The 23,568-nt window shown below is 42.2% G+C and overlaps 1 protein-coding gene and 1 long non-coding RNA gene across 4 annotated transcripts in view; one reads left to right on the top strand and one right to left on the bottom strand.

Annotated features, from left to right (window-relative positions):
- The window catches only part of IQGAP2 (IQ motif containing GTPase activating protein 2), a 286,558-nt gene that overhangs the window by 66,325 nt on the left and 196,665 nt on the right, over positions 1-23,568 (top strand). The window lies entirely within an intron of this gene.
- LOC141374864 (uncharacterized) lies at positions 671-22,001 on the bottom strand. The gene is made up of 3 exons (XR_012382033.1): positions 21,538-22,001; positions 18,261-18,320; positions 671-790 (listed from the first exon to the last, which is right to left on the bottom strand). It is a non-coding gene; the product is annotated as an uncharacterized lncRNA (long non-coding RNA).

The following is a 23,568-nucleotide window of genomic DNA, read 5'->3' as shown; positions in this document are numbered from 1 at the left end:
CAATACCAACATTTAACACCCAGGACTAAGAACAAAGTCTCTACTGTTTAATAAAGGCCAAGAAGGATGCTCTTTCTACCTAGGCAGACATCTTCTAAATTTTATTCACAAGACCGTTCCTTGCATACAGCTGTAGAAACAATAGAAAATACAGCCTTTTTGTTATCAGAGCAGCGTTATCTAAATAAAATGACCAAGTTCAGTGTTCTCATTTGGCCTTGAGTGAAAGGCAGGTGTAGAGGTGACATGCTGATTTTGTTGTCCTCACCGTATGAACTGTATAGTTGATTTCTTTTCCCTAGTGCTGACTCTGTTAGTATTTGAGTGACCTTGAGCCAAGCACAATCTTGGTGTCTCAGCCTCCTTCTTTTTGAGGTGGGTCCAGGAATACCTTTCATACCACCATCCATAACTTTACCTTTGATAAGCAGGCTGAGAGTTGAGTAGTACGTTGGTGTAAATTATAAAAAAATTGAAACATGAAACAAAATACCTCTTAAACTCCACTGTTTATTACAAAAACATTTTCAGTGGTAGGAACAGCTGTGATTCAGGCATCCCACCTTAATTAGAGTCAAAGAATGTGTGCCTTCAGCTGCTTTTTATTGATTCCGTTTGCACGTTTACTTCCTGTCTAGCATAAATAGAAGTGGAGTAAGTTTATGCAGGGAAGAATGAGCACGTCCAAACAGCCTAGAAGTGGGGTCTTCTTTCTGTAAACAGTGTATTCGATACCAGATGCAGGCTCCTCTTTTATAGCGTGAGGAGAGGAGGAAATTGCTTTTTAAACCTGGAAAGACACACATTAGTTAATGGCACCTTTTCATGGCAGAGTATCCATTGAGGAAAAACTATGACCAGTGCGGCATAAAAAAAAAAATCCAGCTTTTCAATGTAATTCTTACTGGATAAGTCATCATCTCTTTCAGGGAGAAAAATAGGGTGGTTAAAAAGTGTTGGCCCTTTGACCCTACCACCTTGGGTAGGGCTGGAATTTAGTCCCTGACTGTGAGAGGTGACTTGGGCAGCAGGTCACTTGGATTTCTTTGAGTTACGTGCAGAGATTGCTGCAGGTTTCCTTCTGGCCATCTGGAACACCACAGGATGGCACGTTTTCTGAAATCAAGCTCATTTGGGCTCACCTCCGCTCCCGCGCTTCCCCATAGGCGGAGTGTCCGTGTACACCTGCTCTTCCTAGCTCTATTCTTATTTGTGTCCCCTTATGCTAGTCCTGATGCCTCTCCTCTCCACCCCTGCCCCCCGCCCCATGCCAGTCAAGCAGAACTGGGAGGTTGGATGGAGGACTCCAGATTGACAACTCCTTGGCTGCTCAGAGGACTGCCAGGAGTTGCCACAGAATGGGCAAGAATGAAAATTTTCCACCCCCCTGTGAAACCTTCTATAATTATTAAAGTAATAGGGGGCTGCAGTGTGGGTAGCAGGGAGAAGCCTGCCTGACTTGGGGTATCAGGAATGCAAGGTTTTTGAGGGCAGAGACTGTCTCATCGATCATATTTCTTCTTTTGCTCTGCAGCACATGTTTTCCAGCAGGTTCTTTTAAAAGGTGTGGTAACTAAAATGACTTTCAGCTTGGGCCCCAGATGTTCCATTGGATGGGTCCTGATTTCAAACCTAAATTTAAGTTAAGCCCAAAAGAAAGAGCAAACTGAAACTTCAAAGAACCCAAAATAGAGCATGTAATTTCATGTGCTATGAAGACTTATGGGGGTGCTTCCCCCAAGTGCCAACATCATCTTGGGTCTATAGGAATAAACTAGTCCAGCTGTCATTACAGATGCGGGTGGGGCAGGTTACGACAGGTGGCTCTGAAAAGCCCCTCAGATGGGAGGGGTGTCTGGAATGCCAACTGGCCTCCATCCATCTTCTAGATGCTCTCTTTCCCAAACCTGAGCACCACATCCTCATTCTTTCCTGCGGTGTTGCCCTGTCTTGTGGGTAGACATCAGAACATGGAGGGAGTTCTCTTCTCCACCCTGTGAAGCAGTGGCTAAATGCATCAGGCCTTTCAGGTGGTTTTAATTCTTTCAAATAGCTGCATCTCTGTTTTCTCTTTAGCATGGTAAGTTGGGTGCTGATGGGCAGAGGCAAGAAAACTGATTCTCAGAGCTAGGCCAGAATCCACTTCTCTAGATGATGGTGCTTGCTCCGTAACTGTCTTGAACCTTTTGATATGTAAAGATTTATTAAATAACACACAGAGACATGGGCAACAAAACACTATTTGCGATAGCTTTGAAATACTTTTACATTAGTGGTAGGTTCTAATCAATTGTGGTGTGGTAAGGAAAGAATTTTTTTTTCCTACCTTTTCATTACAATAGGGAGGAAACATATCTGAGTTTTCCTTGTTTGTTTGTTTGTTTGTTTGTTTTTAGTGAAAACTACCTAGTGTTGCATTTGCCTGGGGATTAGTACTTAAAGCCTTAAGGGGGGGTCCTGCTGTTCGGGGGGTTTTATAGAAATCACTTTTCTGTGTAATACAAGCACCCATTGGGGGTCAGAAGTCTGTGGTCATAGGAGAAAAGGTCAGAGCTGGATGTCAGAGCAGGTCTGGTCAGATCCCTCTGTGTCTGTGTGTCCTTCCTGTCGAGGTGCTCCGTGTGCTCGGTGCCCTGGGCAAGGCTCCAGTGAGAAAACAGGTGTGTGCTGTCGGGCACAGCCTGTTCTCTGTTGCTTCTGGATGGGGGGGCGTGGGAGTGGGAATTGATCTCTTCCGATTATTTAGATAATTAAGATAATTATTTAGATAATTTAGATTTAGATACTTGACATAGTTAAAACACAATTTACCCTTGAGTCTTAATTTTGAATTTCTCACAGCCTCGTGGGAAGATTTTCAATGACTTCTTCAGGACATAGAATTTTTCTAGTTTTAATATTTGGTGGTAGATTGTTTTTGTTGAAAATGTAGTCCTCAATGTTTAGATTCACCTTTTTCTCCTTGTAAAAATCCTATCAAGGCCAAATTATGTAGAGTCACTATGGTAACTTTGGAGAAATTGAGAAAGCATATTAATGCAAAAACCAATATGCTTGAATAGTCGATTGTATTTAAAATGTGAAGGAAGAATTAGCTTTGGCGTAAAGATGTACAGCTGAATCTTCATGGAAAAAGTTGATAAGGACTAAAAAAACAAAAGCTTTATAGCTTAACTAGCTTTTCCTGGAAATTTTAGCCATCTTTTTTGTTTTTAATGACTTCAGGATTTTTATTCTACATTTTGGAGTCTCCTGCTCCTCTAGCCATCTTTTGAATAAAACAAAACTTAATTGGTTACAGCCAAGAATAGTATCGGTTTAGATTCTGCTCTGGTCTACAAGACATTGATTTAAAATTCTGCCCAATTTATTTCCCCCTCCCCGCATATAATTTCACCCATAGAAGATTAGCTTATAATTTTAGTTACAACTCATGTTTATATTAATAGACTGTTTTATGTTGAAATAAACTCATATTTGCCCCTGAAACATAAATTTCATCAGTTTCAGCTCCTGTGATGCAATTATGAGCCTATTAGGTGCTTCTGTTTGTCTTTGAGTAAGTATTGCTGAACACCTATCAATTAATTAGGGAGAATTTTCCTAAATATCTTCCTGGATCCTTTGCCAACTATCTGGAATTTTTTTTTATTTTTTTATTGTTATGTTAATCACCATACATTACATCATTAGTTTTGGATGTAGTGTTCCATGATTCATTGTTTCTGCATAACACCCAGTGTTCCACCCAGAACGTGCCCTCTTTAATACCCATCACCAGGCTAACCCATCCCCCCACCCCCTCCCCTCTAGAACCCTCAGTTTGTTTCTCAGAGTCCATCGTCTCTCATGGTTCGTCTCCCCCTCTGACTTACTCCCCTTCATTCTTCCCCTCCTGCTATCTTCTTCTTTTCTTTTTTTTCTTAACATATATTACATTATTTGTTTCAGAGGTACAGATCTGTGATTCAACAGTCTTGCACAATTCACAGCGCTCACCATAGCACATACCCTCCCCAATGTCTATCACCCAGCCACCCCATCCCTCCCACCCCCAACCACTCAGGTAACACTCAGTTTGTTTCCTGAGATTAAGAATTCCTCATATCAGTGAGGTCATGTGATACATGTCTTTCTCTGTTTGACTTATTTCACTCAGCATAACACCCCCCAGTTCCATCCACTTCGTTGCAAATGGCGAGATCTCATTCCTTTTGATGGCTGCATAATATTCCATCGTGTATATATACCACATCTTCTTCATCCATTCATCTGTCGATGGGCATTTTGGCTCTTTCCACAATTTGGCTATTGTGGACGTTGCTGCTATAAACATTGGGGTGCACGTACCCCTTCGGATCCCTACATTTGTATCTTTGTGGTAAATACCCAGTAGTGCAATTGCTGGATCGTAGGGTAACTCTATTTTCAACTGTTTGAGGAACCTCCATACTGTTTTCCAGAGTGGTTGCACCAGCTTCCATTCCCACCACCAGTGTAGGAGGGTTCCCCTTTCTCCTCATCCCCGCCAACATCTGTCATTTCCTGACTTGTTAATTTAGCCATTCTGACTGGTGTGAGGTGGTATCTCATTGAGGTTTTGATTTGGATTTCCCTGATGCCGAGCGATGTTGAGCACTTTTTTCTGTGTCTCTTGGCCATTTGGATGTCTTCTTTGGAAAAATGTCTGTTCATGTCTTCTGCCCATTTCTTGATTGGATTCTTTGTTCTTTGAGTTTGATAAGTTCTTTATAGATTTTGGATACTAGCCCTTTATCTGATATGTCATTTGCAAATATTTTCTCCCATTCTGTCGGTCGTCTCTTGGTTTTGTGGACTGTTTCTTTTGCTGTGCAAAAACTTTTTATCTTGATGAAATCCCAATAGTTCATTTTTGCCCTTGCTTCCCTTGCCCTTGCCGATGTTTCTAGGAAGAAGTTGCTGCGGCCGAGGTCGAAGAGGTTGCTGCCTGTGTTCTCCTTTAGGATTTTGATGGACTCCTGTCTCACGTTTAGGTCTTTCAAGCATTTGGAGCCTATTTTTGTGTGTGGTGTAAGGAAATGGTCCAGTTTCATTCTTCTGCATGTGGCTGTCCAATTTTCCCAACACCATTTGTTGAAGAGACTGTCTTGCTGTGGCTAGGACTTCTAATACTATGTTGAATAGCAGTGGTGATAGTGGACATCCCTGCCGCGTTCCTGACCTTAGGGGGAAAGCTCTCAGCTTTTCCCCATTGAGAATGATATTCACTGTAGGTTTTTCATAGATGGCTTTTATGATATTGAGGTATGTACCCTCTATCCCTATGCTCTGAAGAGTTTTGATCAAGGATGCTGCTGTACTTTGTCAAATGCTTTTTCTGCATCTATTGAGAGGATCATATGATTCTTGTTCTTTCTTTTGTTAATGTATTGTATCACTTTGATTGATTTGCAGATGTTGAACCAACCTGGCAGCCCAGGGTTAAATCCCACTTGGTCATGGTGAATAAACCTTTTAATGTACTGTTGGATCCTATTGGCTAGTATTTTGGTGAGAATTTTTGCATCCATGTTCATCAAGGATATTGGTCTGTAATTCTCCTTTTTGATGGGGTCTTTGTCTGGTTTGGGGATCAAGGTAATGGTGGCCTCATAAAATGAGTTTGGAAGTTTTCCTTCCATTTCTATTTTTTGGAACAGTTTCAGGAGAATAGGTATTAATTCTTCTTTAAATGTTTGGTAGAATTCCCCTGGGAAGCCATCTGGCCCTGGGCTTTTGTTTGTTGGGAGATTTTTGATGACTGCTTCAATTTCCTTAGTGGTTATAGGTCTGTTCAGGTTTTCTGTTTCTTCCTGGTTCAATTTTGGTAGTTGATACATCTCTAGGAATGCACGCATTTCTTCCAGGTTACCTAATTTGCTGGCATAGAGTTGCTCATAACATGTTCTTATAATTGTTTGTATTTCTTTGGTGTTGGTTGTGATCTCTCCTCTTTCATTCATGATTTTGTTGATTTGGGTCCTTTCTCTTTTCTTTTGGATAAGTCTGGCCAGGGGTTTATCAATCTTGTTAATTCTTTCAAAGAACCAGCTCCTTGTTTCGTTGATCTGTTCTCCTGTTCTTTTGGTTTCTATTTCATTGATTTGTGCTCTGATCTTTATTATTTCTCTTCTCCTGCTGGGTTTAGGCTTTATTTGCTGTTTTTTCTCTAGCTCCTTTAGATGTAGGGTTAGATTGTGTATTTGAGACCTCTCTTGTTTCTTGAGGAAGGCTTGTATTGCTATATACTTTCCTCTTAGGACTGCCTTTGCTGTATCCCAAAGATTTTGAACAGTTGTGTTTTCATTTTCATTGGTTTCCTGGAATTTTGATATATTATTCGTCTTGGCAGCGCAGAAGACTATTACAATTCAATTTAAAAAAAAGTAGTCACTCCCTCAGTAGAATGAGTGTTATCATATCCTCCAGAGTGATAACCATTTAAAAGAAGCTGATGACCTATTTGAATATTACATAAAAGATGACTGATTTTAAATTTTCTCCAAAAAATTTACTCTTTTATCCCTGTAGCCACCATTATAAACTCAGTTATTAAGTGTTAAGTGAGCTTTTCCTTCTCACACCTGTCCCAAGCACATTGTTTTCACCTACCAGGTTAGTAATCATTTAACCTGTAAACCATCTGGAATATAAGATGTTTAATTTTTTTAGTCGCCAGCATTTTATCTTAACTGAGTGCTTACTCCATGCCAAATGCAGGAGTGCTATTTCTACTCATTGTGACCAATGTGTGTGTGTTTATTGGTGTTGAGTATTGTCAGCTTGAAGGCTGGGGGGTTAGTATCACTCTAAGACAGAAGCTGAGCTTTTTAATATCCTTTATTGAGTTGCTTGTTTGTTTATGTACTGGTATGAAAATCTGAATTTGAGAATGTTGTAAACTGGCTGCTGAAGGAGTGGAAGGGGTCAACTCCACCACGTGGCAGTTTGTCTCTTCCCACTTCTCCATGGCCACCCCACCGTACTGGAGCTGGGGGCACATGGAGCTGGGGACACATGGGCACGCTTTCCTGTGATGGGGCTGGAGAGTGGAGGGCAGGATCTATTTCTAGCGTAGAAATAATCTCATGTTCTTAAACTGTACTCTGTAAGAGATTACAGACTAACCGAAGGGAAATGGGGTGAAAATCCTGATCCCCTCTGTGATTTTGTTGAGGTAAGCCAAGAGACCGGGAAACAATTTGAAATGGACCAGGTGAGGATATTTTTAGAACAATGACCATTATGCATGTATAGTAGTATGTGTCTGTGATGGCTGGAAGTATAAAAGCTATTTTGCTGGAAAATATGGTCATTATTCTGAGTAGCGTCGAGCTCATCCAAAACTCAGAGTCCTGTTTACTGAAGGAGGGGACATATGAATGTTGGGTAGGTGATAGCAGCTCTGCCTCATCCTTGCTGTGCCACCTCACGCCAGGCCAGATGTGGGGACTTTGCTGTAAGCAACACACACGGCCCGCCCTTATGGCTCTCACGACAAACAGTTGCGAATGTTATTTGAATGAAGGGAAGGTGGAGGTTGCTAAGTTAGCATATGACAGGGAGACCTAGTCAGAAGATGAACAAAATAGTAAGCTTTCATTGATGGTGTGTGTTTCTGAAATCAATCTCCTAGAAGGAGGTTTAAAAATTAATGGTTGGTAAGGCCAGGTACATACTATATGGGCTGTTCATTTAACTGAGAAAGATCCTAGCCAGTAAGATACTCATTAATAACCAACGGACATGCATAGTTAATCTTCCTCACAGCTGGCTTCCTTCCGATGGAAAAACAAAGTGAGTCTGGTTATTTGTATGTAATAACCGGTGGTTGTAAGGAGCTTTATGGTTCAGCTTATTCCTCGGAGAACCTTGTGAGGTAATACAACTGATTCTTGAGTTATTTTATGTTCTTACAAGAAAAAAATCATTTCCCCAGCATTGGTTTATATTTATATTTTGTTCTCTGTTAAAGTACTACCAGTCCAGCCTCCTCGTATCGGTCAAATATGTCAATTGAAATAGCAGTCAGCTGAATATATAGACATAAGAATTATCGTTTGCTATCCCTGAGCGTTCACCTTTGCTTGGTGGCTGATCGGTAAAGTAAGCATAAAATTGGCCCACAGAGGTGTTGGGAAGGTAGAGTGAGAATTTGGGGAAAATATGTGTTAGTGATGAGAATAGAGTTTACAATCAGTTCTGAAGTTGTACTGTGTATCTTTTAGGTGAATTTTACTTCAAAATTTTTTTTATTAGTTGTAAATGGTCAGTATGAGTGTACAGTTGACTGAGCAATGGCTCCTAAAGATAGTAAGTCCTAATTCCCGGAATCTATAAATGTTACTTTATTCAGGAAAAAAAAAAAGGGTCTTTGCAGATGTGATTAAGGATCTTGAGATGGGAGAGTTTCTTGTATTACCTGGGAGAGCCCTAAGTGCAATCACAAGTGTCCTGTAAGAGTAAAACAGGAAGGACAGCCATATACACAGGAGGGAACTCGACTGATGTGGTCACAATAAGCTTAGGTACTCATAGTTCCCTACTTTTAGGAGTTAAGCTTCTTGGCTCCCAGCGCTCATTTCAGGGTTGTTGACTATGTATGTGGGCTGGGAATGGGGAACGCCTGGAATGAAGATAGAGGGCACATTGGTCAGACACTGTGTTCTCCCCTCTGTCCTGGTGAGGGGCTGCATGGTGCAATTCCCCCTCAAGAACAGAAAACCCAGAGCTGAACTGAAACAGTGATTTAGAAAACATATGTGTCCAGTGCTTTCAAAATTCAAAATGATGGACCTATACTGGGAAGTCCTGAGATGGGTTGTGGACAGATGCTGGGTCTGGAGAAGCTGGAAAGGAGTTCTGGGCTCTGTGGAGCTGCAGGAAGGCCAGAGGTTGGCCTTATATCTGCGGGTTACCCTTCTCTAACCACGGGACCTTGAATGATTATGAACCTCTTATCAGTGGTTTCCTAACTGAAGGGGGAATAGTACCCATGTGATAGGATGGTTGTGGGACTAGAAGTACCACTGGATAGAGAAACTGTTTGAGCAGTTGGCTCACAGTTTCCTTGGGGACTGGGTGTCCAGTGCTTGTCAGTTCTTAATCCCCACTTAAATTATTATAAATGTGAGGTGTTAAAAGAAGGAGAAATTCTTGTCAGCAAGTAATTAGTATGCTATTCAGTATCAAATTATCCATGACACTTGTTTCTTGTGTCTATTAATTGCAGCTAAGGTCAAACTTAATTCTTCTGTAGAATTGCGTATTTTCTTTAAGAATGACCAATTAATAAGCTCGGGGGGGGGAATAATCTATAATAAATGCCTATCTTTTAACATTGGTCCAAAGTGGTAGGGTAGAATTTAACTTAATAATTGCCCTACAAAGGATTCTCTGGTTCTGAATAACTAAAGGTCAGCCTTCTGGAATAAAATTCTTCTGGTCTGAAAATATCCCAATTTAGGGAAGGGAAAGAGAAACTGAGATTCAATAATTCATCTTTCTGGAATGCATCCTGTTTGTTTAGGTCATTTTGGGGAACAGGGTGATGAGGTTCTGCTTTAGTAAGGGAGGCGTGAAGGTCCAAGGTACACGTTACCTCAGAGGAAGAGGTGGTAGGTTTGCTCTGTCCCTGTAATCCTGTAATGCCAGACTAATCCGTAGCCTCTATTAGTAAGATTACCCATCTGTTAGCTTCAAAACCAGAGGCAAATGGCTTTGCTGCCAGATTCTCTTGGTGTGTGGGTTTGGGAAGGGACAAAGCTAATAAATACCACCTACCTTGACAGGCCAAGCACCCAGCTAGGTTTTTATATCCATAGTTAGAGCCAGTCCTACAGCAGGCCTATGACATAGGCATTACTCCCCACTTGAGTTAGAAAACCGGTGATAAGAGGTTACATAATCTTCACGGTCACATGGCTACAAGAGAGTGGAAAAAAGACCTCCAGATGTGAGGTCAGGCTCCCACCCCAGCTCTTCCTCTGTGTCCTAAACACCTCTCCAGTTGGGCCTGATACAGCTTCGGTCCCCCCATCCCCCCACTCCCCGGCCCACCTCTTGGTTGGCAGATTTGCCAGACACCCACATTTTAACCGTTGGACCTGTGGATAAGCCATTCTGGAGAAGGTAGGCCTGGCAGGAGCAGAAAGGCCACTTCCTTCCGAACAGAACACGCAGTCTTCGTCTCCCCTGCTTCTGTGTTCCCTGGTTTCAGCCCTATAGTTTTTGTCTTCTAGACCTCACTTCTTTGTCTCCTGACACTTGTCAGTCCTGAAGTAATTTTTTGCAGGAAAGCATCTTTTGCCAGTTAAGATGGCTTTCATCTTTCTCTCTGACCTCTGTGACATAAACTTGCTGAGAAGAATACTCTGTCTTGATAAAACTGGGTTGAGCCCAGTATGGGTTGAGTCAAGCTCTTGTTTTCATGAGGATTATTTCTGACTCCTATTCTCATTTCCCGTATCACCCCCACTCCCATTCACACACACAATCCATGTACACGCCTCACATATACTACACAGATCACCGCCCACCTTCAAGATGAGTCACTTCAAAATGAGACTTTAACCCAGTCGCAAGGAAATTTCTTAGCCCTTCATGTATGTGTGGAGAAAGCTCCGTTGGCAGTCTACTTTGCTGTTTGCAATGGATGCCTCAAACTTGAGTGTGCTGGTTGGAAATAACAACTCACTTTAAGCAACATTGTTCATTGAAATGTAAATTGCCTTGTCCATTCTCATTCTTGTAGAATTCCCAGGAAGAAAGTAGGTTTTATGTTAGCAGTGTTCAAGAAATAACCTTCCTCCTCACATCTCTTTTTCAAGCATATAACAAGATTATAGATGATTGATTTACACAGCTCTGATCTGCTATAAAGGTTCTTATATCTAACAACAATAAAAACATATTCTTGGGAATTTTACCATTATGAGATTGTTAGTAATTTGGGGGAGGAGAGGTAACTTTGGATTTAATTCCTGAATTAATAAGCTGCCATCACCCTGGAATGCCAATTTCCTTTTCAGTTGTTCCTTTACCCACCTGTGAAGTACATTAAAGCATTTATCAAATGGTGATTTAAATCTAAAAATACAATGCGGTAGGACTGAATGTCCTGTGTTTGGAGTGCTTTTAGAGAGCACTGGGATTTGCAAGGGGTGAGGTATACACGGAGAGAAGGAAAGATTCCCATAATAACTGAATAAGACCTCAAAGTATCACTCAAGTACAAAAATATGGCCTAAAGCATAATAGGGCCCATAAGATAAAAGCAATTTTGTTGTTATTGTTATCATAGCCAGCGGGCATTATGTATCTTTTAGGTCCTTTCAAAACTTTCCTTCTGAATACTGTTTTATTCCTATCCTGACTTTCAAACGTGATCATTCCATTTTTAAAATAGTATTGAATCTGTGTGGCAGAAGATATTTAAGATGCACGAATTACATTCAGAAGACTTCAGGACCAAAGGGCTGAGCAGCCTTGAGCGTTCTTCTTTAAATATGTAAGCTTAAAAGTGTATTCCTTAGCACCCCTGAAAGGAAAGTGCAGTAAAATGAGTGTAGCATTTGAGATTTTTATCTTGCATTTTTTAAAATCTTGGGTTTATCAGTTGGAAACTTTTTAAAAATATTTTATTTGTTTTAGAGAGTGCACATGTGTGAGCAGGGAGAAGAATGGAGGGGGGAGGAGACAGGGAGGGAGAGAATCTCAGGAAGGCGCTGTTGAGCGTGGAGCCCGGATGAGGGGCTTGATTTCACGACCCCGAGATCGTGACCTGAGCCAAAACCAAGAATCAGACGATTAGCTGACTGAGCCACACAGGCACCCTCAGCTGGAAACTTTTAATGGCATTATCACAGGTTTTTTTAGTAGTAGTGAGGGTGATGTGAGTAGTATGTGCTTTAAAATGGACTCGCTCCCTCTGCTTCCACAAACTTTGCTTTCTCTCTCATACATTGTCCTTGATGTGTTTAATGTCGCACTTTTATAGACCTGAGGAAACCCTCCTGTCACTGTTGCTTCTCCAAATGGTCACATGTGGATGTGTGTTTTAATTGCTTGCCAGATCTTGAAAAGTCTGATTAGATGGAATGTAATGGGAGACCCGGAGAAGATGCATTTCTTCTCACGCTTCCTTTATGAGAAAATTTGAAACCATTGAATAGATGTCTTTGCGAGTTCTGTGAAATAGAACTGGTAACAGTGGTACAGGTTTATAGGGTTTTTCATCTATTTGAGAAGATACACACAATCCTCTCATGGTTTGTCTTATCTTCACATAACATTGCTCTTTGTGTCCTAACAGGCACTTGAGCCTTTGTCATCAATAAATAGGATTCCCATCAGTTGTTCGATCCCTTTCCTGCTCGCCTACTGCCTCCTTCCTTGAGACAAAGTGAGCTCCTTGTGATTCTCTGCCTAATTTGTAGGTCTTTGAACACACTGTCCCCTCTGCTTTGAATGTCTGTCCCCTTCCTTCTTGCATCACTAGGTCTGACATGTCCCTGAGGACATTTGAGTTGGGCCTTGGCCTTCAAAAGTTCACCCTGGCTTTCACTTGTCGCTTCTGGCCGCTCTGCACACACAGTGATTCTTCTCTGCCTTTTCTTAGACCCCTGCAATCCCCGACATACTTTTCGTACCCTTCCTGTACTGAGTCGTTGTCATTGGCTTGTTCGCCTGCCCTCCTGCCCCGCTCCCGTGGCCACCCCAAACACACACAGCAGTGTCTGCAGTAAGACACAGCCCTGTTCATTACCTTGGTAAGAATCTCACAAGAGCGGGTCATCCGTGAATACCCACCCATGATGTGAATCTGTTGAGGCTGTGGTAGGGGATTCAGAGAAGTCTAGATGCTCTTGGCCCCAGTAGTTCTTTCTCAGGCTTGGGAAATAAGGCATGTCCTGGGGGAGAGTGGCTGAGTTGGTAAGTTGGTGGGCTGTGAGCGGACCAGGGTAGCATGAACCAGTGGAGCGTGTCCAGGCTTGCTCTCACCTGGGTGTGAGGCCGGGAGTGGCTCACACCTCCCGTCCCCAGAGGGTGGGGAGCCATCACGCCTGTGGTGCTGAGTTTCGAAACTGAGTGAAAGGGTAGCCCGGGGACATTGCCTTGAGATGAATGGGATTTCTTTAAGCTGTTGGGGGGAGAGGAGGGGAGGAGCACAAGGAAAAGATTAGCTTTGAGAAGGGACAAGGTATTTGGGCAAAAGGTTGGAGCCCAGACTCCCTGTTCCAGAATTAGTAGTGGGAGGGAAGATGGCACGGTACGCAAGAGGCCAGCTCCGGAGAGCCTCAACTGGTAGGCTAAGGTGCTCGGGTGTTACTTTGGTATGCAGAGGAATGTTTGAAGTTTTTGGAGTTGCAAAGTGAAAGAAGCCAACAGTTACAGTGATGAGAGGGGAGGGAGACTGGCCAGGGAAGGAGGCTCTTCAACTAGTCTAGGCAAGAAGCAAAAACAAAACATAAGCCCCCCCCCCCATTCACTCCATCAGCAAAACTGAGCCCTATGTGTCAGGCAATGGGAATTCAAAGGTCAGTGAAGTAGGGTAAGAAAAGGGTGCGAAAATATCAACATCACCTCCGCTGTCAGGCTGAGAGTGAGAAAATTGCCATCTACAGGGAAAGGCATCGGTGGTATGGCGTAGTGAGGTGATAGAAGCTGCAGCCGGGTCGTAGGATGATGCCAAGGTCACACATGGTAGATTGGGCTTCTGTTCACAATGAAATGAATGCCCTGCCAGACTCTGTGTGCTAGTAGTTTCTGCCAGGAGTTTGGTCCCTTTAACTGGTCCTGCTGGTTCTTTCCTTGTCCCCCCACCCACCATACTTTGTTCGCAGCACCCAGCCAGGGTGAGCCTTTTAGTTGCACGACCGATGATGTGACTTTTCTTCCCCAAACTTCTCAGTGGCTCCCGTCTAAGGGTGTGAGCCAAGGTCCTCATGGTTGTCCACAAGGCACCCTGCCCGTTACCTCTCTGGTCTCAACTCCTCCTGCATGGCCCATTCTGCTCTGGCCACTCTGGCCTACTTGGTGTTCCTCAGATTTGTCTAGAATGCTCTCCCTTGAAGCCTCACCCCTGCACATCTCCACAGCTAATCTCATCTACTTGAAGTCGGCCCATAGGTCAGCTGACCATCCTATTTAAAATTGTAACCTGTCCCCAAACCCTTGCCTTGGCCCTCCCCATCCCTGTGACCCTTCTCTACCTGTTTATATTCATGACTTTAATTGCTTTCAAACACGATACATTATTCATAACTACCTCTGCTATTACTAGTATTACTGTTCTTCATCGGAACTCTCCACATTGCTCCGCCCATATGTAGGCTCTTTAAAGGCAGGAATCCTCACCTTTTTATTAATTGATGCATCACAAATGCTTATGGAAGTGCCTGGTACGAAGTAGAAGCTTAGAAAATATTTAAATGCATTGTGATTTTCCTGCTATTACTCGTAAGGCCTCGTTAACTACCCCACCCCACCCCATTTTAAATGGGTTTTGGTCATGGAAAAGGATAGTTGATCCTATCATGGTCTACATTTTCTATATGTTTTACCTAATTTTTGCTTTCTTCAAGTGACCTGCTTTCTCTGAGATTTTTAGAGCAAAGTCTTATGAAATATGTATGATAACTAGAGAAGAAAATTTGAAGTCCGTTTTTCAAATAAAACAAAGTTATGTGGCAAAAGGTTCCCATCACATTATATCATAGAGGATTTGTGATCTGCAAGGCTGAAATGGACTTTCCTATAAGAACCTGGCAATGCTGAAAGGTAAGGTCCTCTGCTCCTCTAACATGCATTCCCTGGATGCATTTCAATAATGCTTAACAATGAGCTCTCCATCATAACTGTCTTGGGGGAAACTGTTACCCCCACAATTGTGTATGACCTTTATCATTCTATTACCTCTTAATTCTGGCACTACACACACACACACACACACACACACACCCTGAAAAAAAACTAAACAAATGAGACAGAATACAAGGTAGAGAAAGACTAATTGCATAAAAGGACCACAGTTAGGGGATTATTTTTGTTTTGCTTTTTGTCACCTCACCTGCTTTTCTTCTGTGTGCACACACTGAAACACTCATACACACTCACCCCCCCCATCAAAACAAGTTATTAGAGGAAATTGAGGAAATCATAGTAGACAATGTAGAGATGTGCAGACCTTTGGATAACTTCTAATTATGTAGCCTGACATCTTAGAAGTAACTTCCAAAGGTGAGTTCGGGGCTCTTTAGAGTCTGAGATGGAAAACTTTCAGGCAGACTATGTGAGTGGTTTTTTTTTTTTTCCTCTCTAAGTGAAAAAGTTCCTTTTCCAGAAGAGCTGTTACTACAACTTTTTATTGTATAACTCATTCCTCAATGGGGCTGTTTATGTGCAGGGGGGTAAACACTGGTTCCTGGGAAGCAAAAAAACTGTGTATAAAGACAGATGTATACACGGTGCATAAATAAATACACAATATTGCTATGGTGTTAAAGTTTCATGGAAGGGTAATTAGGAAAAATCTAAACTCCTGGGGGGGTGGGAGCAGTAATGAAAATAATGATTCTGTAACACCACTTTGACTTAGACTCAGAGGCACCAGCCTAGGAATGGCCTCTTCTGGACATTGATGCTTTTGTCTGGGGTGGGGAGAGTTATTTTGATAGTTGAGGAGTGAGCTGTGTCCAAGGGCCTGAGTCTGTAGGCAGAACATGCGGATCCATTGATGTGTCAGGCTCTCTCTGGTTGAACAGATTGAATTGCTCAGATTACCTGGGATCCTGCAGGGCTGAGTGGAGGATTCGCTGGGCTTGCAGGACTGGCTGGCAGGAGCAGCACTGGGGAATGTGAAGGGTGTTTGGAATGTCCCACATAAGCGACCTCCCCAAGAAGCAGCCGAGCCCTTTTTCTTGATGCCCCTGCCATTAATGTCCCTCCCTTTGCTCTCTTGTGATTCTTCCTACTTGAGTTTCTTCTTCTAACTCACCAGTCCTCCTCTCCCCATTTCTGTTTCAAAGTCCTGGGAGAGAATCGAGACAACGAAGTCCTGCCATCCTCATCTGAGCAGAGCTGAATGCAGCCGCCGGCAGGCCAGACCCATGGCCACCGAAGATAGGCAGCGCTCGGTCAGCTGCTGTGTCAGCCCTTGTCAGGAAGAGGAGGGTGCCACACAGGGTTTGGACATAGCTGTCTGTGACTCAGGAGTTTCCTGAGGCCACTCTTCTGACGACTGTGGTTATGATTCCCTCTGAATGTAGCTTCCTGAGAGTGAGGTGCGGGCGTCCTGAGGCTTCACCTGCCTGATAAGAGGTCTGAATAATTGGAATGAGTGTTTGACCTACATGGTCATCACTGAAGATTTTCTACTGGGGTTTCTTTCAGCATCTACTTGGACAAAGAATTAAAGTTTTATTCAAGCGTCTTAAAGCTTGCCTAATTCCTTAACATCAGGGGAGGAAAAGTTTGCCCAGACTTTCCAAGTACCTCAGAGATGGCCCTTACAGCTCATATGGTTTCTTTTCTGAAGTGATTGTGAGGAGCTTGAGGGTTGAGCTTATTATTTTCGTCTGTTTCTTCAGCACTTACTACAACGTCTGACATTTGGAAATTTTCCAGTAAATTATGTGATACGACAGTGGCCTTGCACGTGGAAGAGGTGATAGGTAACTGAAAATTTGAACATCATCAAAGGACAAATACTACAAAGATCTATTTTATCTCACGTCAGGCTGTAAGGGGTCCTTACTTTGGAGTATAGGTCTGCACCTTAATATTTATTAGGTTACTTTTTAAGAGCGTTTTTGTTAAAAATTTCTGAGCATCTATTATGAGAGAAAAGAGGAGAGGGAAAGTTGCAATTGTAAGTAAGACAAAGATGAATCTCCTTAATATATAGAGTCTCTTTCAAATAAGTAAATAAGAAAAGAACATTCAGTTGGAGTTTTTTTTTTTGCCCACCTTAATACATAATTCATGTTTTAAAAAAGTAAGCTTATGAAACATTCAAACTCATCGAAGAAAGGCAAATTATGTAAGCATTCTGTTTTGCCTATCAAATTGACAAGGATTTAAACCTGATCACTACTCATAGGGTTAAGGGAAACAGGTATTCATACCTCTTATGTAGGAGTATAAGTAATATATAATCTTCTGGGAGGATAATTTGGCAACAGATATTTTTATGACTCAGCACATTCCTCCACAAGAATGTTTGCCACATTTACAAAAGTGAGAAAATAAAAGCAACCTGCCTAAGAATAAGTGACTGTTTAATTACATGATATAAGCAAATGATGGATATTTGGTCACTAAAAACAAGTTTGTGAAGTCTAATATTGTGTAACTAAATAGAATCATATCTATAGTATCTGCTGTATTCAGAAAAATGTATATATTTTTAATGTTATATGTATTACTGGATCAAAAATTACACTTCTTGATAATTTTCAAAAGTTCTTGTTTTTATAATATCACTTTATACAATATCATTTCCATAATCAGGAAAGTTATTTGATAATATAAAGCACAGTATATGGAGGTGAGAGCCATCTTGGTTACTTAATAGATTACACATCACTATAACATATTAATGATGACTTTTCTTTAAAGATCTTTCCCCAGCAGTTAAACAAGGAAAAGTAGTTTAATAAAAAGCCCTTAATGTTCACATAAAGTATTTAATAGGTTACTGAAACAGAAACAAGTAGAGGCAGCATAGAATCTTAGACAGAACAAGCATTTCTTTGTTAGATGATCAGGGGTTGGGATCATGGCTGTAGCTGCGGGACCTTCGGCATTGGACCTACAATTTCCCCACTTAGGAAATGAATATATTAACCATCTTTGTCCTCATAGGAGTGTTGTGGGGTGCAGTTATTGTGTGGGGGGCACTTAACACAGAGTGTGACTCAGTAAACAGGTGGCTCTTGTTAGGAGGAGCAAACTCTCAGGAGGGGCATAGCATTTCCTTTAAGAGAAACAAACTTGAAAGCCATTCATTAGGAAGTGATTGTTCACCCTACAAAAAAATGACAGTTGTGATGGTGTGTTACTTCTCTGTTACCTAAACTTAACAGCTTAAAACACACACGTTTATCATCTGATGGTTTCTGTGGGCTGAAGTCTGGCCATGGCTTAACTGAATCTTCTGCTGGAGGCTACCACCAACATGGTGACTGGGGCTGGGTTCTCAACTGGAGGCTCAACTAGAGAAGCATCTCCTTCCTTACTTGTGCGGTTGTCGGCAGCATTCTGTTTCCTGGGGTTGTAGGATTCATAGCAGCTTGCTTCTTCAGAGCCAGCAAGTGGGGAGAGGAATAAAGACAAGCACAAAAGCTTGTGAGAGCAGAGTCTTACATGATGCAGTGTAATCACGGGGTTGCCGGTCTATCACCTTTGCCATATTCTTTTGGTTAGAAGTACATCACAAGTGCTGCTTGCCCTCAAGGGAGGGTGATGACACAAACGTGTGAATACCCTGAAGGGGGATTGTGTAGAGGGGTTGCTTTGCTGCAAACGATATTCACATGTGTTCCAAACACCAAAGGGAATGGGCTGTTTTAGAAAGCGATTTGGTGGAGGAAAATATTGGCTTATGTCTGAATAACCTTTGTTGGAAAGCGAGATGCAACCGCCCCATGCTTTTTTCATGTTAACCCTTAAAGGCCAGCAGCGCTGTCATCTGTGGTTTGGAGATTGAGAATGCAGCTCTTTTCCTTGAAAAACCTGGTTCTCCTCCAACCCAGGGAGCTTTTCTGGGTCTCAAGCCTCATCACTTTGTAAGTAGTCGGTAATTGAAATATTACTTCAAAGGTGACTTTTCTTTTTTAAAGTGTAGGACTTTCGTCTTTTGTTATTTCTGCACTCTTTGTAAGTACTCGTTTCAGTGAAAATAAGCTGCTTGGTCTCACCCAGAGTCATTGTTAAGCTTTAAACTTTCATTTGTTCTCTAGATTGAGAAAAGCCATTTGTTTTGCTTTTAGCTTGGCATTCTCAAATGAGAAGTGTGGCATTCTGTGTTCTCTGCTGGGCTCCCCCTCCTTGCGCTGGCTCAAGTTATGATTAGTCAACTCTCCTCTGTAGGGGAAGATGTTGATGAATAATGCTAAGAATTTCATGGGTTTCATAAAAGCCCAGATGAGATTGCTCTTTGAGATGACTACACTAAAATACAAAATGTAATGTTTTGAAGGTACATTTGTAATCCACAAGATGCGGCTGAGTGTTGGATCACACCCATAACCAAGCCATTGGAGGCCCAGATAAATATCGGAACTTTTTTCCTGCTGTGAACAGGTGTACCAGCTGCCCCATTAACAACACTTGTAGTGTTTGCAGGGTGGAGTCTTGCTGATTAGGCTCTGGAATATTTTATAACATCTACTTATCATAGCCTAAGTGTATGGCTGACTGACCAAACTCAGTAAGGCATGGTTAAGTCATGCGCCATCTTACAGTAGTAGAACTCCTGTGTGAGGAAAAACCAAACCTCCCAACTCTCATACCAAAGAGACTGTGTAGTCCTTGCTGTACACATTCTGATAATGCCCAGCATCTGTATTAGAGTTCAGAACAGAGAGATGCCCAGCATTCTCTTGGGCCAATTATTTGCCAGAACACTGGATTAGATAACAAGTATCTACACGTTTCCATTGTTCTTAATGCGACACGTGTGCACAGTGCTTAACTTTTCAGAATGTTTTCGTATCTTTTGACTGAATGAACACATCCATACTGGGGACATGAGTCAGATGGTATTCTCTCTATTTTATAGATAAGGAAACTAAGGCTCAAAGACTTGACTTTCCAGGACTGTGTCACACAGAGACAGAAACAGAGCCAAGGCCACCTAGGTCTAAACCTCAGATACCTTTTCTGAACGAATTGTGGTGAAGGGCAGGGAATCCATTTGAATCCTACGTCTTCTGTGTCTCAGCTCAGTGACCTTGGGCTTCAAAGCCTGGGTTTTCTTATGTGTGATGTGGAGAGACTGGGGTTGTTAGGGCAGAAGGACAATTTAAGTGCAGTCTCTAAACCTGGTGAGCACCAGTACATGGCAGCCATTGATATAATTTATTCTGCTCGTCTTCTCACAGCTGGGGTATTGGTTGGGCTCCCTGGTATATCTCCCTCAAGCCCACAGGATCTGGGTATCTAAAATTCTAGGCCTACAATCCACAGTCAGTGAAAGAGAGAATGCTGGTGCCTTCCTAAAAGTTATTACACTGGGAGTGACTTGATCTCTGGGGTCCTAGATCATCCTCCCCCACAGGAGAGTTGCTGTGATGTGGGACGAGATCCTCTGAAGGCAGGAGGATGAGCCGAGCATAGTAGAAAAAGTAGAAGGTGGCTTTGGGGCAAACTTTTGGATTTGCTATTCAGATAGATTAGCAGTTCATTTAAAGAAAAATGGAGTAAGGAGGCATGATGGGTTTTAGTGTGACATCCAAAAAAAAAAAAAATGTGAATTCTAACCACCTGGCAGGGATTTATTTAGATTCTGATTTGCCACTAGTACATATAGCACAATCGTGACTGCATTAACACAAGAAGCCATCTCTTCTTACCCACTCTCAAAATCCATCTCGCGTACTAAGAGCGAATATCCTGCTGTGATGAAGTCTGTCTCTTTTATGTGTGTGCCAAGGAGGGTTACTTCTGGGACGCAAGCATCTGGGCCCTCAGTCCTGCCCTCTGTCTTTGAATCACAGAGAAGCTATACCCATTGACTTCTGAGCAGATGTCTTTTTAAACCGCATTAAAAGCATTGTTGCCCCGTATCTGGATCTTCTTGTACCCATTCAAAAATAAAGCACCTCCTTTACGAGGAGAGATCCCTCTGCTTTCCTGCATGAGATCTGAGACATGGTGCAGAAAATGAAATTCCCTGAGCTCTTTTAAATTTGAATACCGTAGCAAGTTATCTGTGCAGTTGTGTTTTGTTTTTTTTAAGCATGGCATCATGCATACACATCTGCCCACCTGCATTTGATGAAAGGCTACAATTTCCAGGTAAGACAGTATCATCAAAAAAGCTAATCAGCGCTGTAACCCAACTTAAGTGTTGGGCAAGTTGCTTAAACTTTCCAAGTTACTTAGAAAATGGGAATAAGAAGAGCTGCCTCCTAGAACTGTTACTGAGAAGATAAGCTCTCAGTAAAAACTCAAGTTTGTTGTGTTGGTTTTTTTGTTTTGGTTTTTTTTTTTTTTTGTTTTTTTTTTTTTTTGGTACCTAGAAGCCCTTGTTTTACTTTCTTCTGTTGCTTGCCCCTACTTCCTGAGTGTGGATGTCTCCTAAATAAAGGTGAACGCGGCTGCTGGTTAGCAGTGCTGTATTCGCTCACTGGCGGAGGATAGTGGTCAGAGAAAGGGAGTGTCTTCTCGCTGCAGCTAGAGTATGCCTCTAGCCAAGGGCTTGGCGGGGTAGCATTGTCGTAACAAATTCTTTGTTCTTAATATGGAAGCTTGGAAAATACAGAAATGCATAAAAGTTATTTACAACCTTACCTTAGGCATCTTGGTGTTTTCACTCCCTGTGATTTTTTAACTTCAGATATTTTTGCGTGTGAAACGTGTCATGCCAACAGAGGTACATACGACATATATGCACAGCTTAAGGAAACTACATATGTGGGTACCCATCCCCCAATCAAAGAGCTAGAACATTGCCCGTTCCTATAAACCTGTGCACCTGGCTCTTCATTTATTTCATTTTTTTTAAATCAAGGAAGTTTGATTTATATAGTTTCCTATTGTGTTCTTCTGCCTACTTTATCATATGCATTTACTTATAATGTCATCATTTTAGGTTGTTTTCCTATCTTTGGAGCTTAAAGTAATGATAGATCATGAACTGGCCTTATCCTAATGATAATTGCTGCTGGTAACCTAATATATGCCGGGCGCTCTTTCTAAATATTTATTTAATTTTACCACACCCTATGAGCTGCAGTAGTTCCTCCAACTAATGGGAAAACGGAGTTTCAGAATGTTTAAGTAAGTTGCCAAGGTGATATGATAAGCAACAGATCTGAGATGGGAGCCCAAGGCTGTCTGATTGCAAATTCCTTGTCATTTCTACCCCCACCAAGCTGACTTATGGACTATATATTGGAAGTGCCATGCACATTGAAGGGATTGGCCGTTAAATGTAGCGTTTTTGCCTAATTCTAAGCAAGAATAACACATATGATGAGGCTCTAGTTTTTAGATGGTGCTTGTGCCAGAGAAGCCAAATGGAGGCAAACTTCAACAAGAAATGTGGAAAAAGAACAATGTCTTGATCATCTGAACGGAATCCCGTGTAAAAGGTCTGCTTTTATTTGGCGGGCCCATTGTGTTGGGTTGTCTGGTCCTCCCCCTGCTCCCACTCCACCCCTGTGTTGTGGTGGAGTGAAGTCTGGGCTTTTATGTTCTAAGTAGCCCTCCTGCTGTGTTTTCTACGTCTGTGCATCTGTAATTACAGCACAACCTGGGGGAACAGCTCGACTCCTTGCTTTGCCCACAGAGACCCTGTCTTGTTGAGTCTCGAAGACTGAAATGGTTGCTATGGTTGCCGCACAGGGACAGTGTTGAGCTCAGTGGGACTTGAAAGTCACGCTGCTCCGTGTGGAAGGGCGGAGACTCAGTTTGGCACAGTTACAGTTGCTCGTTATATTCTGTAGGTGTAGCCACTGTGGCATCCTTGGTCTATCCCATGCACTTGAAGACGTGTACAGATACAGACTGTGAATAAGAGGCTGTGTTTGTTTAGGTAGGATAGCATGTGTCCTGGAAATAACGTGTAGTTCCCGCACGTTGTGCTGTAGCTGTTAAAGTTAGTGAGGCCACAGGGGTTCCACGGACAGGAGTGTTTGTTGAGACAAGCCTCACCTTCAGCTTCACTATAGTGTCTTGAGGTACGGAAATCCATGGCCTGGGACCAGGGAGTAGCAGAACACTGTTAGGATTTTTCTCAAATAGCCATTAAATGACAACAGCCACCACCACCTGCTGAGGAAAATAAAAGGAGTGGAGGAAAGTAGTCACCATTAAACAAACATATTGATAGGTTTGAATTCTTACACTGTGGGTGTCCAACCTATATGTATTGCTGTAATCAGAGTTCATGCTTGAATTAAAATAGGTTTTTCAAAACTTAGTGGGAATAATGCAACATAAAGAGTTTAATGTGGTGGCGCCTGGGTGGCTCAGTGGGTTAAGAGTCTGCCTTCGACTAGGGTCATGATCCTGGGGTCCTGGGATTGAGCCTTGTGTTGGGCTTCCTGCTCAGTGGGAAGTCCGCTTCTCCCTCTCCTTCTGCCCCTCCCCCTGCTCGTGCATGCTCACTCTCTCCTTCTCAAATGAATAAAATCTCTTTTAAAAAGAGTTTAATGGATCTTGACTTAATGTCTGAAGTGTGAAATAATTTTAAAAACTTGGAGAACTTCAGAACATTCTCTTATGAGAGATTACCCCTAAATAGAACAAACCTAATGAAGATCAGATTGACTTTTTAATTTTTTATTCTATAAAATACTTTGTTTTCTTGGGGTGCTG

The sequence above is a fragment of the Callorhinus ursinus genome, unplaced genomic scaffold (assembly GCF_003265705.2).
Source record: "Callorhinus ursinus isolate GAN/ISIS: 27379988/994484 unplaced genomic scaffold, GSC_fseal_2.0 scaffold23, whole genome shotgun sequence".
Classification (NCBI taxonomy): Eukaryota; Metazoa; Chordata; class Mammalia; order Carnivora; family Otariidae; genus Callorhinus; species Callorhinus ursinus.
The sequence above is the reverse complement of the archived record's forward strand: the minus strand, read 5'-3'. Positions and strand labels throughout refer to the sequence as shown.